We start from the raw sequence: 15,625 nt of genomic DNA on the forward strand, positions 1-15,625 counted from the left end.
ATGTAAATATGAGCTACAGTTTATGATCATTTCTCTCAAGTACAAATAGCAAATAGTTGTAGATACACATCAATGTATGTATGTCTATTCAGAATCCACATTTATTATTTGAAGGAATTATTGTATTATTTTGTCTTGACCTTGAGACGAATAAAATACATACATTACTCATTCGCCTGAATAGAAAATTTCAATATTTCAAAGTATATGTACAATATACACACAGAAATATGTATGTTTTTATGCCATAATACGTTATACATAAATACAAATATTTGTTGTGTACTACATACTAAATTACATGTGTAAGATATGTAAGAAGCAAGGAGTTATTTTGTCACTCAATCATTTCCCAAGCATTAGAAATGGAACAAAGAGTTGATAAATAATAGAAGGTGGTGCACGCACGGGGATTACAGAACAAACAAACACACCATGTCCAGATTTTGTATCCTCTCGCAACCTCGACTACCAAAAGGGAAAGGAACTATTTGAAATATGTATGCTAGCAGCTTGTTTTCTATATTTTTCTTGTTGCAACCTGTTAATTATAAATAACTAGGACAAGTACATACATGGCAATGCCTAGAGTTATTAGGCATCCAGGAATATACGAATTTTGCTCTAATTAAATAGAAGATACCTCCTCAACAAATTCCTAGTATGTTTCTCTGTTTTTAACGAGCACACTCACACGTAGCTACATACTCAAAACAGGGGCGTCAGCAGGATTTATATATTTTTTGTTTTAATTTTTAAATTTTTTTTTGGCTACACACATAAATCCCATGCTTAAATCTCAAATATTAAATTTAAAAAATTTAAAAAAAATCAAAAATCCACACGAATTCACACGAAATTTTAAAAATAATATTTTCTGGAAATACTTTCAGTAGATTTCAAATTTTGAAAGTCCGCAGTGATTGACAAAAATTAAATTCTTTGGAAAAAAAAAAAAAAAAAAAAAAAAAATCCACAGCTATTCATACAAAAAAAATTTTTGGAAAAAATTTCTTTAATTAAATTTCAAATATTTCAAATTTTAAAAAAATCTAATAAAAAACAAAAATTACTTAATTTGGGGAGGGCTACAGCCCCTCCAGCCTACCTCCTACGGACTCCCCTGTCATTGTTTATATTAAAAAAAGCTGAAATTTTACACAGAAAAGAAGGATTTTGTTCCTCTCATTTCATCCTTCATCCTATGAGTAATCACATAATATTTGTAAATAAATAAATATATGTCAACATAACAGTTACAGTGTTAAACAGCAGAATCAATATTTGAATAATTATATTATATTGCTATTCAATATTTGCTAAATAATAATAACACATAAAAATCTGAAAAAAACAATAACAAATGTATTGAACAAATATCAACAACAACTACGTTTTATTAAAGCCTAAGGAAAAAAAAGAAAAAAGAAGACATTGATTGACGTCAAATTACTCTCAATGAAAGAGTAATTAACGTTAATGGGAGGGGATTAAAGAGAACATTTGTACTGAGAAAATTGAGGTTTTGCCAGAATATACAACAATTTACAAAATTGAATTGTCCATAAAAAGGATATAGAATAGATTTTAGGAGACCCTCTTCGAAATAGGGAAGGGCAGGCTCATTGTTTTTTCAATTTTTATAGTAAAATACCATTCTAATAGAAAATTCTATATATATATATCAACAATTTATAGTTACCCCCCAATTTTCCGACTATTTTTCCATTTGTTCTTACTTGGAATAATAGGTGGGGATGAGGAGTGGTGACAGGCCTGCCTGGGGATGGGTTCATCCACTCATTTGTATGGAAGACAATCAATTTCGCATACAAGTGATGTTTGATCAAATTTTATGCATTAAATAACCTATGTAGGAGTCTCAAGTGCTATAATTAACTTTATAGCCCATGGATTCACCTCATCTTTAGTATTTTTCGTCGCAAGGGTTGTATATTTTTCTGTATCACTCGTCACATCCTCATAAACAAGGCATTATTACAATATTATCCTGATAATTTGGTTTTTGGTATGTCTACTAAATCCAGGAATTTGTTATCTGAATTTCTATCTACCATCTCTATTATTATCATCACTATAATTTTTGCTATCCCACTAATTATACCCTTACTCTTCATACAGCTCTTAACATACCACCAAGCTGCTAAAAAATACAAAAAGTAAATAATATTTTGTAATAAACTGAAGAAAAAACATCCTAAAACCTAAACTTTGAAGAGAAGATTATGAGTCTTTCATAACCATAGACAACCTATACGTTCAAACTTTCTTTTTTATTATTTCTTTTAATATACAACAGCAACTCGTAGTATAAAAATATAGAATTAAAAAAATTGAATTATTATTTATTTCATAATAAAATTTGACTAAATAATTATTATTCCCTTTTAAACTACAAATTTTGTCTTTATTATAGCTGACCAGCAGTAGTACCCTACATTTCTTGGAGTTATTATACGTCGTCAAGCAGATAAAATTTGCTATAAAGTTTGTATAGAAGAGAATTACCTAATAAAACATCAGTGTTACAAACCGTTTTTCGTGAGCACAAATAGTTACTCAATGCATTGATGTTCTCTCTTCAAGAACGAAAGAAGAATATGACGTGATTAGTAGTGATGTACAAATAATGCATTAAATGGAGCGAAATATACAAAAAAAAAAAAAAAAAAAAAAAAAAGGAAAATGCATATTAATACGCAGAAAAAGGCCAAAAATGCAAATAAATCCAGTAAAAAGTATTTATTTTGGTTTTTAATAACTCTATCAAATTATAGTTTTGTTACTCCAGCAAGCCCTTATTCCATTCAATGACCATATGATCCCTCAGGTGGTCCTCCGTTAACTTGTTCTCCCTTATTGGCGAGGGAGTCCTTGAAAATGCTAAAGGCTCTTTCAAAGTCCAAAGCTTTGATGTTGGAATTCTCCTTCATGCCAGACACATTCTCACCAGAGAACACTAAGTCATTATAACTCATATCCTGGGTTCTTTTTGAGAATCTCTTCCGGCTTGTGGGCAAAATTGGAGATGGCCAGGCTCTTACGGACCTTTTTAATGATGGACAAGGTTTGGACATGAGATCATCTTCCCTAGAGCTAAGTGTATACACTATGCACTGAATATGGTGCTCCCTGATGTGTATCATATATATATATATATATTTACTTAAGAAATAACAATGTAGTTATATTTATGAAATCTCGTAGGCATTTGGAAGGTACCATCAAGCATGCATATCACATTAAAAAAGAAAAGTTACTACATATATAAATATGGTATAGAGTTTTATAAGAAATTTAATTTAAATCACTTCATTGCTATATCTTAGATCAAAAATATGTACGAGGGTGATCTGAAATGTTTCCAATCTCAAGGTGAAAATGGCAGCACTCGTAAATCAAAGCTCGTCACATGTATTTAGTATCTGTTTACAGTTACTCACCAAAGGTTCAGCCATTTTGGACATGAAGTTCTTATGTAAAAGTCGTTTGAGTGTGTGGATTCGAGTGTTTTTGTCAAAATGGACAAAATCAATTATCGAACTATCATTAAATATTTGTTTTTGAGAGTGTAACCTTATTATAGATTCAAACAAAATCAGACATATCAAGGCTTGTTGTGTTAAAATTTGACGCGTGTAATACAACTTGGAGTAATTGAGCCAAAAACAAAAAATGTCTCATGAACAACTATTTTGAAGAAAAAAACGCCGGTTACTATTAGGAGGGGTTAGAGAGATGGGAGCATCGCTGGGAGAAGTGTGTTTAGTTACAAGGAGCCTATTTTGAAAATAAAAATTCTTAATTAGTTTGGAAACTTGTCAGACCTTTTTCGTATTTAATATACATCAGGGAACACTATATACGCATGGAATATTTAATTAGATGACTACATTGTTATTTTTTGGATAAAAAGGACATTCCAGAAATATATTTTTACATACAAGGTTTCCTTTATGAATATAGATATTAACAGAGTATAATCATATACATCTATAACACTATCGATAGTTTTTGACTGAAAAGTGGTTTTTCTTCTCCCTTATTCATTCAGCTTAATCTCCCGGTCTATTGCAGAGATTCTCAACCTTTTTTTTTTAGTGATGTACCACTTGTAAAATGTTTATTTATCATTTTACAAGTACAAAGCATTTTTAGCTTCATTGACAGGGGTGTCCGCAGGATTATGTTTTGAAGGGGGGCTTGGTTTTGGATTTTTTAAACAAAGAAATCCAAATATTAAAATTTGTTGGAAAAAAAATTTCAAAAATTAATTTTTTTGAAAGAAAAAAATCCATAACTCTTCTCAAAAAATTAATTTTTTTTTAATACACAGCTGTACAGAAAAAATTAAATTTATTGTAAAAAAAATTTCAATTATAAAATTTATAGAAAAAAATTTCAAATATTAAATTTTATGGAGAAAAATTTAAAAATCCATAGCTGTTCACAGAAAATTAAATTAAATTTCAAATATTAGATTTTTTGAAACAAAATTCAAACATTAAATTTTCTAGTAAAAAACAAATATTTAATATTTTTTTGGGAGAGGGGGATCCTACAACCTCTTACCAACCTCTGACATATGCCCCTGAGTGCCTACAAGTACCCCAAGGGTTACATGTACCCCCACTTTAAAGCTACTTCTCTTTAGTAGGCCCATCCTTATTATGTGTTATGCATTATTTATAAAGAATTGAAGTAGTATATATAGGTCTCCATATTATTAAGTTATTGTACCAAAAGTCATTTCCTCAAAAACTATCTATAATTTAAAAAATCTTAGGATGTAATTTCCAAAAATCTTGACAGATGAACCGCTTTGCTATTGTAATTAAAAAAAATAAAGTTTTTACTGGGTTTTCAAAGATTAAGTTGAAAAAATTATAATCAATTATCCGTTTTTTGTTCCAAAAAATCCATATCGATAGTCTAGACACAAGAACCTGAATGTTTTTTGGTTACCTTGGTTTCTTTTTATAGGATGAAATAAAGACAAAAAATGACACTCTTCCTTAGACCCTTATAACTTATTCATCAATCATTGTGATAAGGAATATCATAGAAAAATATCCCAGGTTCTATTTTAAAAAAGACAACCTTAAAAATCTCCAAGGATTTTCAATTAATTTCATGAGTGATCATATTTTTTAAAGGTTGTATTAGCGAACAAACAATATTATCTTATTTAATACAAAAATACAATTGGTAACTTTTGAAGGATATTGTACAATATTTAGAGGTAGATCAATGCCTTCAAAGTTTTGAAACTTCCCATTTTTTATTTGAAAAATGTAACATCTTACTCGATTATTGTGAAACAAGTTCCATGTTCAATAATTTTTTTAAAGATAACTTACTTTACTCTAAGAAATATTCATGTTGTTCTGAGAAAACGATATTTATACTTTGAATTACCTTTTAGATAGGTTTGTCGAGGGGAAGGACTGCAGTGTACGTTTTCCAAACACTGAGGCCCTTAAAGCCACTGTCAAACAGAAATAGGACTTTATGTTAGAAAACTACGTCTGCAGCTAGCGCAAAACCTTCCCCCACCACCTGGAAGGCATCATTACTGCTAAGGTCGGCTACATTAATGATCAAAAGAGCTCAGATACACATATATTTTTACTATTAATTTTGTTAAAATTCTATAGTTAATTATTAAATTACAATACATTCAGATCTTTCATGTTATATTTTCGTTTTGTTAAATCTTTAAAGTTTTAGACAAACAATTAGTTCTTTTTTAATAAAAAAATAAAATACAATTGGTAAAGTTTATGTCAAATTGAACTATGTTTAAAGTTAGCTCCACGTCCTCAAAAAAGGATAATTTATTTAAAAAATATTTTATAATCAATCATCATCAATAATTTATGTTTTGTGCAATATATATTATTTTATAACATTTTTAAAATTAGATAGTTGATATCATGAAAATAATAGTTCCTACTCTATCAAGCATTATTATACAATATCCATATTAAAAAATGGTTATCTTTTTTTCTGAAAGATATGTTCATGTATAAAAAACCTGAACTTTTTATTAACTCTTTAATGTGATGCCTGCATGTAAATAGTAATAACGTGTTTTTTCTAATAAAACACAAGTTCCACCTGTGTCTGATCTGGTTGTATCAAAACATATATATTTAATTTTATATGCCACTCCCCAATCTTGAACGGTTTCAAAAATTGCATTAGCTTGGGAACACAAAGTAATTTAGAAATCAATTTCTGAAAAATTTAATTTGGGAGAAGATCGATCACATTCCTTCCAATTAGATTGACCATCATTTTGCCATCCCAATGATTTACAAGATAAATGTTCCATTGGATTTTTTCTTAATTTTTTTAAATTAATATTCCATTGGCTATTGGCGTGGCCCTTATTATTCTCCTGGCCCCAGAGAAAGAAGTTGCAAGGTGTTAAATCACAAGATCTCGGTGGCCAATCGTAATCACCTCTTCGAGTGCTAACACTGTCCGGAAACTTTTAGTGTAAAAGAAAGATGGTTTCATTGCTTGTGTGTCAAGTTTAAAGTAAACGTTGTCCACATCAATACCATTCAATTCTTGCTATAAAAAATCATTCATCATCGTGTTATAACTGGAAGAGGTGATCGCAATTGGCCACCGAGATCTTTTGATTTAACACCTTACAACTTCTTCCTTAGGGGCCTCATGAAAGATAAGGTCTTCGCCATTGGCCCAGCGTCGATTCAAGACCTCAAAGATGGCATTTATGAAGATATTGAGGGTTTGATGATGGAAATTTCATAAAAAGAATACGGTCCAGTAAGCGTAGCTGTGGCGGCCATTCGGGTGATATTGTTTTCAATTATTAACGGCAAATATTTCTCTTTACATTGAAATAAACATCCGATCATTTATCTCAAGAATGCAATTTTTCTTTGAATATCAAAATAACACCTCTTATTCGAAAACCCTATACATATTTCGCAATTCCCATTTATTCTTCTTTTATTCTAGATGGTGATGCAGGAAAAATCCCAGAGCACTTCCTGATGAATATACTCTATTCCTAGTTTAATTGGTAACAAATAAGCCAATAAGATACGACTTACTTTGAGATCATGTGGATTTCTCAATAGTGTTCTTCTTTGCACTTTGATCTGTACACTAATTTTGTTAAATAAACTATGATCCTACTTATGTTTTACTATATTAAAGAATATTCCACCCATAGGTCTCATTTCTGTCCATGTTAAAATTAACAGCTTTAGTTATTAACTTGTAATGAAACTACGAAGTATTGCGTAGTATTAATAAAGAGTCCATAAAAACAGGTAAAATAAAAAAAAACTTCGACACAATACCCACTTTATATTATTTTTCTTTGGAACCATTTTGTATTTTAATTCATATTGCATAATTTTTTTACTTAAAACAAAATACATTTTTCTTAGAGTAAATTAAGTCATTTTTCAATAGTTAAAGAAAATGAAAAACCTGTATGGAGAAAATCAAGAGAAAAGTATTTTTTCAAAAAAAATTATCATTTTTAAAACTTTGATGCAGTCAAGCAACTTTTAAACATTGTTCAATTTCAATACAACTTTGTTAATTGTATTATTTTATCAAAAGGAGCGGGGTTTGACAGACATTATTGACAATTCAACCAATCAAAAATAAGAAACACCCTAATATTCATGTTCTGATAGTTGTGAGTAAACATATTATACTTTAATATATTTACAGATGCAACATCTTATTTTATTGAATTATAATTGTAGTTTCTGAAAGAGGGGATATAAATTGACATTGATCAACATATCTGTTTTATCACAATTTAATAGATTTAACTTTTATTATTTATAAATCCTTTTTATAAACTATATTTTTTGTAAAATGAAGGAACTTTATTTTGATATGAAAATCCTAGCCATATCCTAGATATTTTCCAGCCACCCTTTGAATTCATTGTTTTTTTCCAAACTAGTCGAAGTATTCCATCGAAGTATAGAGAAAATATGTCTTTGGATTGAGAATTTTTGAAGTTATCCGAAGACTGATCTAACCAAAAGAAATTCAGAAATGTATTAAATGATTTCTCAGACAAATTTGAATGCAATTTGGGCATCATTTTATATATACAATTTCAAAAGTCCGTAATAGGTATATCATAAGAAGTTGAAGAGCTATAATGAAATGACAATTTTCGTTTCATAATATATTTCTCCTCGACATAGAAAGTTGAATATAAATCATGTAAATTATTCTGAATCATGTAAAGGTAGTTTGTTCGACTACAATTTGTTCTATAATGAAAAATCAGAATTATATTCTTCTGTATTGCTTGAGGAAAACCAAATTTTATAAAACTTTTGAAAATCAGAAATATAACTTTCAAATTGAAATCTCTGAGTGCCGTTGCAATTATAGATTTTCGTCAAAATAATCATTTCAAATGACTATAGAGGTCACAAATACAGGTTTTAAAGACTCTTAACTATTCAAACATAACTTTTTCATCAATACACAAGAGAAAATCAAATTAAGGAATCTCCCTTAAGAAAAGACAGCATTGTACATACCCTAAAATAAAAATTTGAAAGAAATTGACTTACTATAAAGATATCGCTTGAAGTAAAACGGGTTTTAATGATGACCGGATTTCGCATTTTTTCCTTATTAATCTATTAATGCAGAAAGTTAACTATTTTCCCCATTTTCCTCCCACAGAACGAGACGCCTGTTTTTGGTTGTGTCGGTATTTGGAATGTAAAATCAGTCACATTTATTGGTCCTTCATAGGTTTCCCAAATTTTAAAATCCCCCTCTATAATGCATCATGGCTCATATGCACATCTAAAGTACTTTAGCTTACAATTTAAATCCATTTGGTATATAACTATCCTCGTGCAACAATGATTAATTATAATAGTTGATCATTGTTGCACGAGGATAGTTCTATACCAACAATGATTAATTATAATAGTTGAAGAATATCTAGTAACAAATAATACTTCGCTATACTTTGTAGTTTTCTTTCAAGTTAATTACCACGAATGCTAATTCGAACAAAGATGGAAAGGAGATATATTACTGAAATATTTTTAACTTAGGGAAAGCTATGTAGGATCATAGTTTATTCAACCAAAGTAGTGTAAATATGAAAGACATACACTATGGAAAAATCAACACTATCTCAAAGTAAGATATATCTTAATGTTGTAGAATAACTACACAGTTAAGATATAATTTACTTTGAAATAGTGTTGATTTTGGCAATACACCAAATGGATTGGGAATAAATTGCCTTCTTACGAATGGTCTTTTGATTTTTAATATATCATTTTTTTTTAATTAAAAAAGAGTATCGGGAATCATCAAATATTACTATTAAAAAAATATCAAGTTTTTGGGAAAAGGCATGTGAGGAAGATCCTTATTCTCCCGAGGTTTCATTCTTTAAGAGATTCCCAAAAAAGGTGGCACAACTAATTATAGATGCTGAAATGATAATTGAGTATCAAATCTCTTTTTCATAAATTATCTATTTATAAAGCCGTTGAATACTTCTAAACATAGATCAATTTTATATACAACTTACCAATCACATTTTTTTTTATCAAAATGAATTAATTGTCGCTCTAAGACTTTAAAAATGCGAATAAATGATAAAATTACATGAAAAATCTTGATGTTGTGTAGTGAAAAAGTTGAAAATATGGAAACATTACAGGCAACATGTTATATATGTTTTCTTTTATAATTCACATTATTTATATTTTTTTCTCAAAACAACAGTAATATTTTATAGTAAATTAAGTCATCTTATTAAGTTTATAATATAAAAAGCTGCATCATGAACTGTTTTCACGATAATAGAAATTTAAAAAATTGGAATTATCAATACTTTGAGGATATTGAGCAACCTCAAAACTAGTAATAATAAATTATTCATCATTTTGGGATTCTACGGAATCGATCAGGAATTATTGGGAAAATTATCGACACAAATAAGTTTATATTTCAGTTTTTAGATCCTTTAAAATTGATATTTGTGCGTAATAATAGCAAAGCATGAAGAGTAATATCTTTTAGTTGATTGAGAAACTTAGTAGAAAAAATTCCAAGCCTTGAAAAACTGTTTTCTGCTCTTTTAGAATTTGGTGGAATAGTTAAAAGTTCAATGTAACGTGGTGGACAATGCAGGCCTTTTTCTCAGTTTGCCAACTAATGGAGTAATCCAGTGGATTCAGATCTGGGTTCTGAGGGGGCAAAGGTTCTTGGACCAGAATTTCATCTTGCTACCCATCCACTCTTGTACAATATTAGCAGTATGGACCAGATCCCTGTCTTACTGAAATACGTATGTGACCTTGTTGAACTTCTTCATGGTCTTGGTATCTATGAAAGAACATTTTCCATCAACTCTATCGTAACGAGTATTCAATAGGAAACCAAATTTGAGGCATTAGTTCTCCAGTTGATACCACAACCCCCAACATCATCACAGAGGCCAGATGTTTTGTCTTGGCGACTTTCCTGATGCTGTTGTCAGCCTTGCCAAGGTATACCACCCGATCATTTTGCTTGTTGTTGATGGGATCAACAGTAGAGGTCTTTACATTTTTTTACAAGAAAATAAATACCTGGTTGCTGTTCTGGTTCAGATCATTCATGAGTTTTTGACATCGCTGAAGACGGAGTTATTTTGATATTGGGACAGGAGTTGCCTCTCAATTCTTCTAAGCGATCTTCCTCCATTCTTTCGAATGGCCTTGGCCACAGTAGACCGATACACCATCTTTTTCTTGGCGTACTTTGATATTCTCATCGTTGGGTTGACCTTAAAGGCCTCCGTGATATCTTCAAGCTCACTTTTGTGGGTCTTCCACTCTTGGGCTTGTCTTTTAGGTCATGCTGCACGAGATGGTCCTCCCGGCGCGGATTAAATTGCTTATGTGGACCCCCTTACAACATGGTTTTCATCGAATTCCTAACAGTCTCTCCTGTTCATTAATTGAGACAATACTATGAAAGGTTGAGTCTTTCTTTCTCACATCCACATTTGATGGTAATAAATGTATGTACATTTTGTATGTTCGAATGAGGAATTATTGCCAACAAAGATAGCACTTTGATATTATTATGTATGTAGAATGTACAACATTCAGAGTACATTATTTGTATACCAAAACATATTCCTATTTCCTCCCCTTCTAATTATCATGAAATCCATTCAAGATTAGATATCAGATAATGTTGTTAGCTACATACTGCATACTTAGTTTGCTACGTAGGTCAATGGGAAAATACAACAAAGTTAGAATTGGTGAGGGGAATATTCATATATGTACATTTACACAGGGGATCAATCCAAATTGCTTTTTGAATCCACGTTCCTTTCTTTATAAATAGGTATATGGTATATAATAACACTTTTTGTATTGGGCTTAAGTCTTAATCTAACAATAAGTAACCGTATGCACACTTGACAAACAAATATTGGGTATCCTCTACAAGTTTGCCAGCACGTCATACTTTCTCTTTCTATCTCGAAATTGGAGACAGCGATTCAATTCTCACAAACTTCTAATTATAAGGAAATAACTCCGGAACGTTAAGCGTAGAGACACAAAGTGAAGGTTATATTGACTCAGGAAGGAGAGAAGGATTTATTTTAGAATGGCTCTTTTCTTTATTTAAGTATGCCCTTCTATCCAATCAGACCTTCCATCTACTTTTGTGACCCTTCGAAGTGCTAATTAACCGAATAACTCGAAAAAGTAAAGATCCTTCTCCTCTTCATCCGTCAATATCTGTTTCTCTTCAGTTCGCGTCCCTCGAAAAAGTTGAAATCCTTCTCCTCTTCCTGAGTAAATATATTCTTCTCTTCACTTTGCGCCCTACGCAAATTGAAATTATTTCCTTATTATTAAAAGGTTGCGGGAATTGAATTTCAACTATCTTCTGTCTCTGTCTCCAACTTCGAGATATAAAGCGAAAGTATGACGTGCAAGCAAACTGGTACAGGATACCCCAAATATTCAGTTGAATTAACCTTAATTACTTTTCCAAGATTCCAAGACTTTTAAGTTTTGGAATCTATTAGATTCTTTGATTCATTTTATGCGGGTTATTTCTACAAGTATTAAAAAACAAAAACAAAATTTTGACCTCGTCGGAAACCAATTTTTTTTGTCTTATTGAAAATCTGCACTTTATACTTGGGACATACCTCCCCCTTTACGATATTTTCATTAAGTACTTGTTTATATTTTCATTAAGTACTTGTTTAAAATTTAAGATCTGATCAATCCTAAATAATGATTATACTTATTCAATTATACTGATTCCGGGGTGTCTGCAGGAATATATATATATATTGTTTGACTTGACTTTTGGATTTTTTTAATGAAAAAAAATAATATCCATACCTATTCACAAAAAATTGGTAAAACAAATTTTATAGAAAAAATTTCAAAAATCTATAATTATTCACAGAAAATGAGTTTTTTCAGAAAAAAAAAAATCCATGGTTTTTCACAAATAATTAATTTTTCTGGAAAATAATAGTTTACAAAAAAATCCAATTATTAATTTATTCAAAATTTTACCCGTATTTTCGCCTAAATTTTTGTCATTCTGACCAACTAAATCTATAGTAAAAACAAAAATTCCTTTATTTGCATATTTGGGAGAGCTACAGCCTATCCACCTTCTTCAAGTTTAAATGTCAGACTAAGACCCAAGTCTTCGGCTGTGGTGCAAAGGAGGGCTGCAATGTTACGGGGTCTCAAACTATCAAACATTCAATGGTGGTCCTGGCTATTAGTGTTATTGAAAATCCAGGTACTGTACACAAGATTAATCTGGGACCCTTCAGAATTAAAAATGAGTATTAAAGGTTTGGATTCAAAAACGTTAAATATTATGTATCGAGATTGATTCAGTGTTGGAAGAATTAGGCCACTTTAAAAAGTACATTACTGATGTTCACCGTTACTGTTTTCTAGTCTAGAGTCGTGACGAATAGAGGATTAAATGTATGTAAGTAAGTGTTTGTATAAATTATCCTTTTAGAGCCTTTATTAATTTATTCATTTATAAAATCAAAAGTTGTGAAAATGAAGGAATTATACTTAGATTTTTATATTTTTCTAATGATTTCGAATAATAATGACTTTTAGTGGAAGAAAAGAACAAAGGATTTCAATAAATTATTTTTTTCATTCATTCCTCCTTTGTTATTCATGCGAAAGACTTCTTAAGCCTGTATTAAAATAATTGGTTTTAATATGCATAAAATAAAAGGATGATGATGAGGGTTAGAGGATTAAGTGACTAATCTGCGAGGAATTAGACCTACTTGGTATATGAAAGTAAGTATTATGACCTCATAACTCTTTTTCTATCATGATGAACACTATCATTATATAATAACATCCGTCCACCATTAGTTTATGTTCATTGTACATACATAGGTACTAGGGATGATACGGTACGGGGTTGTACTGCGGTTCGGTTAGGTAAGTATTTATAGAATCATATATATTTTGATTTTATAAAAATTTGATTATTTAATTTATCTTTTTTTTTTTTTTGGTTTATATGCGTGTTAAAAATATATAAATAAACCGTAGCAATTACTTTTTACAAAATCGTATATATTTTTTGCGTCATAAATATCTATTTTTTTAATAGATTTCGTTTGTGCATCATCGACCAACTAATAGTTATGGATAGCAAATTTGATATAGAGTTGAATATACCTCTGGTTCTTACAAGTCTGCAGTTTTATGAATTGATGAATAAGATTATTAAATAGCCTGTCTATAATTTATATATCCCCTTTGGTTTTTATAGAAGGTATGTGTATTAAGGAAATTATTAAAGAATAAAATATAGAAAAAACTTGAAAAACTACTTGAATTCTATTTAAAAAAACCATTTTACCATTACAATGTGGCGAAACGCGTACTGTGAAGAGTTTACCGCGGTTCATACCGAAACGTGGGCTTAGTGTACTATCCAAACTCTAATTGGTACCTATGTATGTAGGTTATATTAAATATAGGTATGTGCAAGTATTTATTACATTTAAAAGGATCGAGACCACAAATCTATTGCTCAGTCCGATTAACATCCCGACAAGATCCATTTACAAAATTGATCTTTAAAATAACGCCAACATTTTGGCATTTGATGTGTTTTTTAATAACCTAGAGATATAATATATAAATTGCATTTGCTAACAATAGAAAGGGAAATTTATTAAAGCCGGAAGTTAGTTGACACATGCTTTTTACTAGAAAATTTTAATATTTGAAATTTAATTTTTAAATTTTTTTTTTCAAAATATTTAATCTTTTGTGAATATTTATGGATTTTGTCATTTCTTTACAAAAAAATTTAATATTTGAAATTTTTTTTAAAATGAACGTTTTGTAAGCAGCTATTCATTTTGGAATTTTTTGGATACAGCTGTAGATTTTTGAAAAAAATTTAACATTTGAATTTTTTTACAAAAAATATATATTTTTTGGAAATATCTATAGATTTTTGAAATTTTTTACCTAAAAATTAAATATTTGAAATTGAAAAACAAATTTTTACTCAAAAATGTAATTTTTGACAAACAGATGTTGATTTTTGACTTTTTTTGAGAATAGCTATGGATTTTTGAGATATTTGATTAAAAATTTTTAATTTTTTGTAAATAACTGTGCATTTTTCATTTTATTTTTTTAAAATCTAATAACCAAGCCCACTCCCCCTAATAAAATCCTGCAGAGTTTTCATAAAGAAAAATGTGACAAAAGGTAAAATCTAGTGTTAAATAAAAAGAAACCGAAAATCAACATGGTAACCTTGATAATTTGAAGAATGTTCAGATGGAGAGAGGGAATAATGCTCCTGACGTTTCGTTAGATTAGCTACAATCAGCTGTGACAAGAGAGGAAGGAGAAGAGGATATAAACAAAGAAATTGATTATAATTACTTTAATGTCGATCCCCAAATCTACTCTGAGTCCAACAAGGACTTACAATTATAACTTCGCAACAAATCCTCAGTGTTATGCTCCGTCTTTTATGAGCACACACGAACGTTCACTCAAGGTTTGAATATAATTGAATATATTTAGAAAAGGATCTTCACTACTCAGGAATTAAATGATAATGACAACTGCTAAGGAAAAGATAATTGCTTCTTTATATTACCAATTACAAATTAACGGAGTAGCTAAAAAACATACCGGATTGACATCATTATTAATTACCATATGTATGTATATTAATTCAAATCATATGACCTGCTGTTAGGTAATTAGGGACTTACACTTATGACTACCCAACAAATCCTCAATATTACTCTCTGTTTTTAATGATCACACTTATTTTGTTCTTAGATGTTCCCGTCTCAAGATTCAGATAATAATGATAAGAGCTTTGGAAAATAAGGAACACTTTTCAGGTTGTAATTAAAAAAAAGAGCACGATCTTCCATTATCATTCTTTTTAACTTATATGTATGTATAGTATACTTGCATTGCGAACAGCATCTGTGCAAGATAAGTGTTCTTATACCGAAACTCATCCAGAGCGTGTTTCCTACTAAATGATATCA

Source organism: Lepeophtheirus salmonis, chromosome 13, assembly GCF_016086655.4.
Source record: "Lepeophtheirus salmonis chromosome 13, UVic_Lsal_1.4, whole genome shotgun sequence".
Classification (NCBI taxonomy): domain Eukaryota; kingdom Metazoa; phylum Arthropoda; class Copepoda; order Siphonostomatoida; family Caligidae; genus Lepeophtheirus; species Lepeophtheirus salmonis.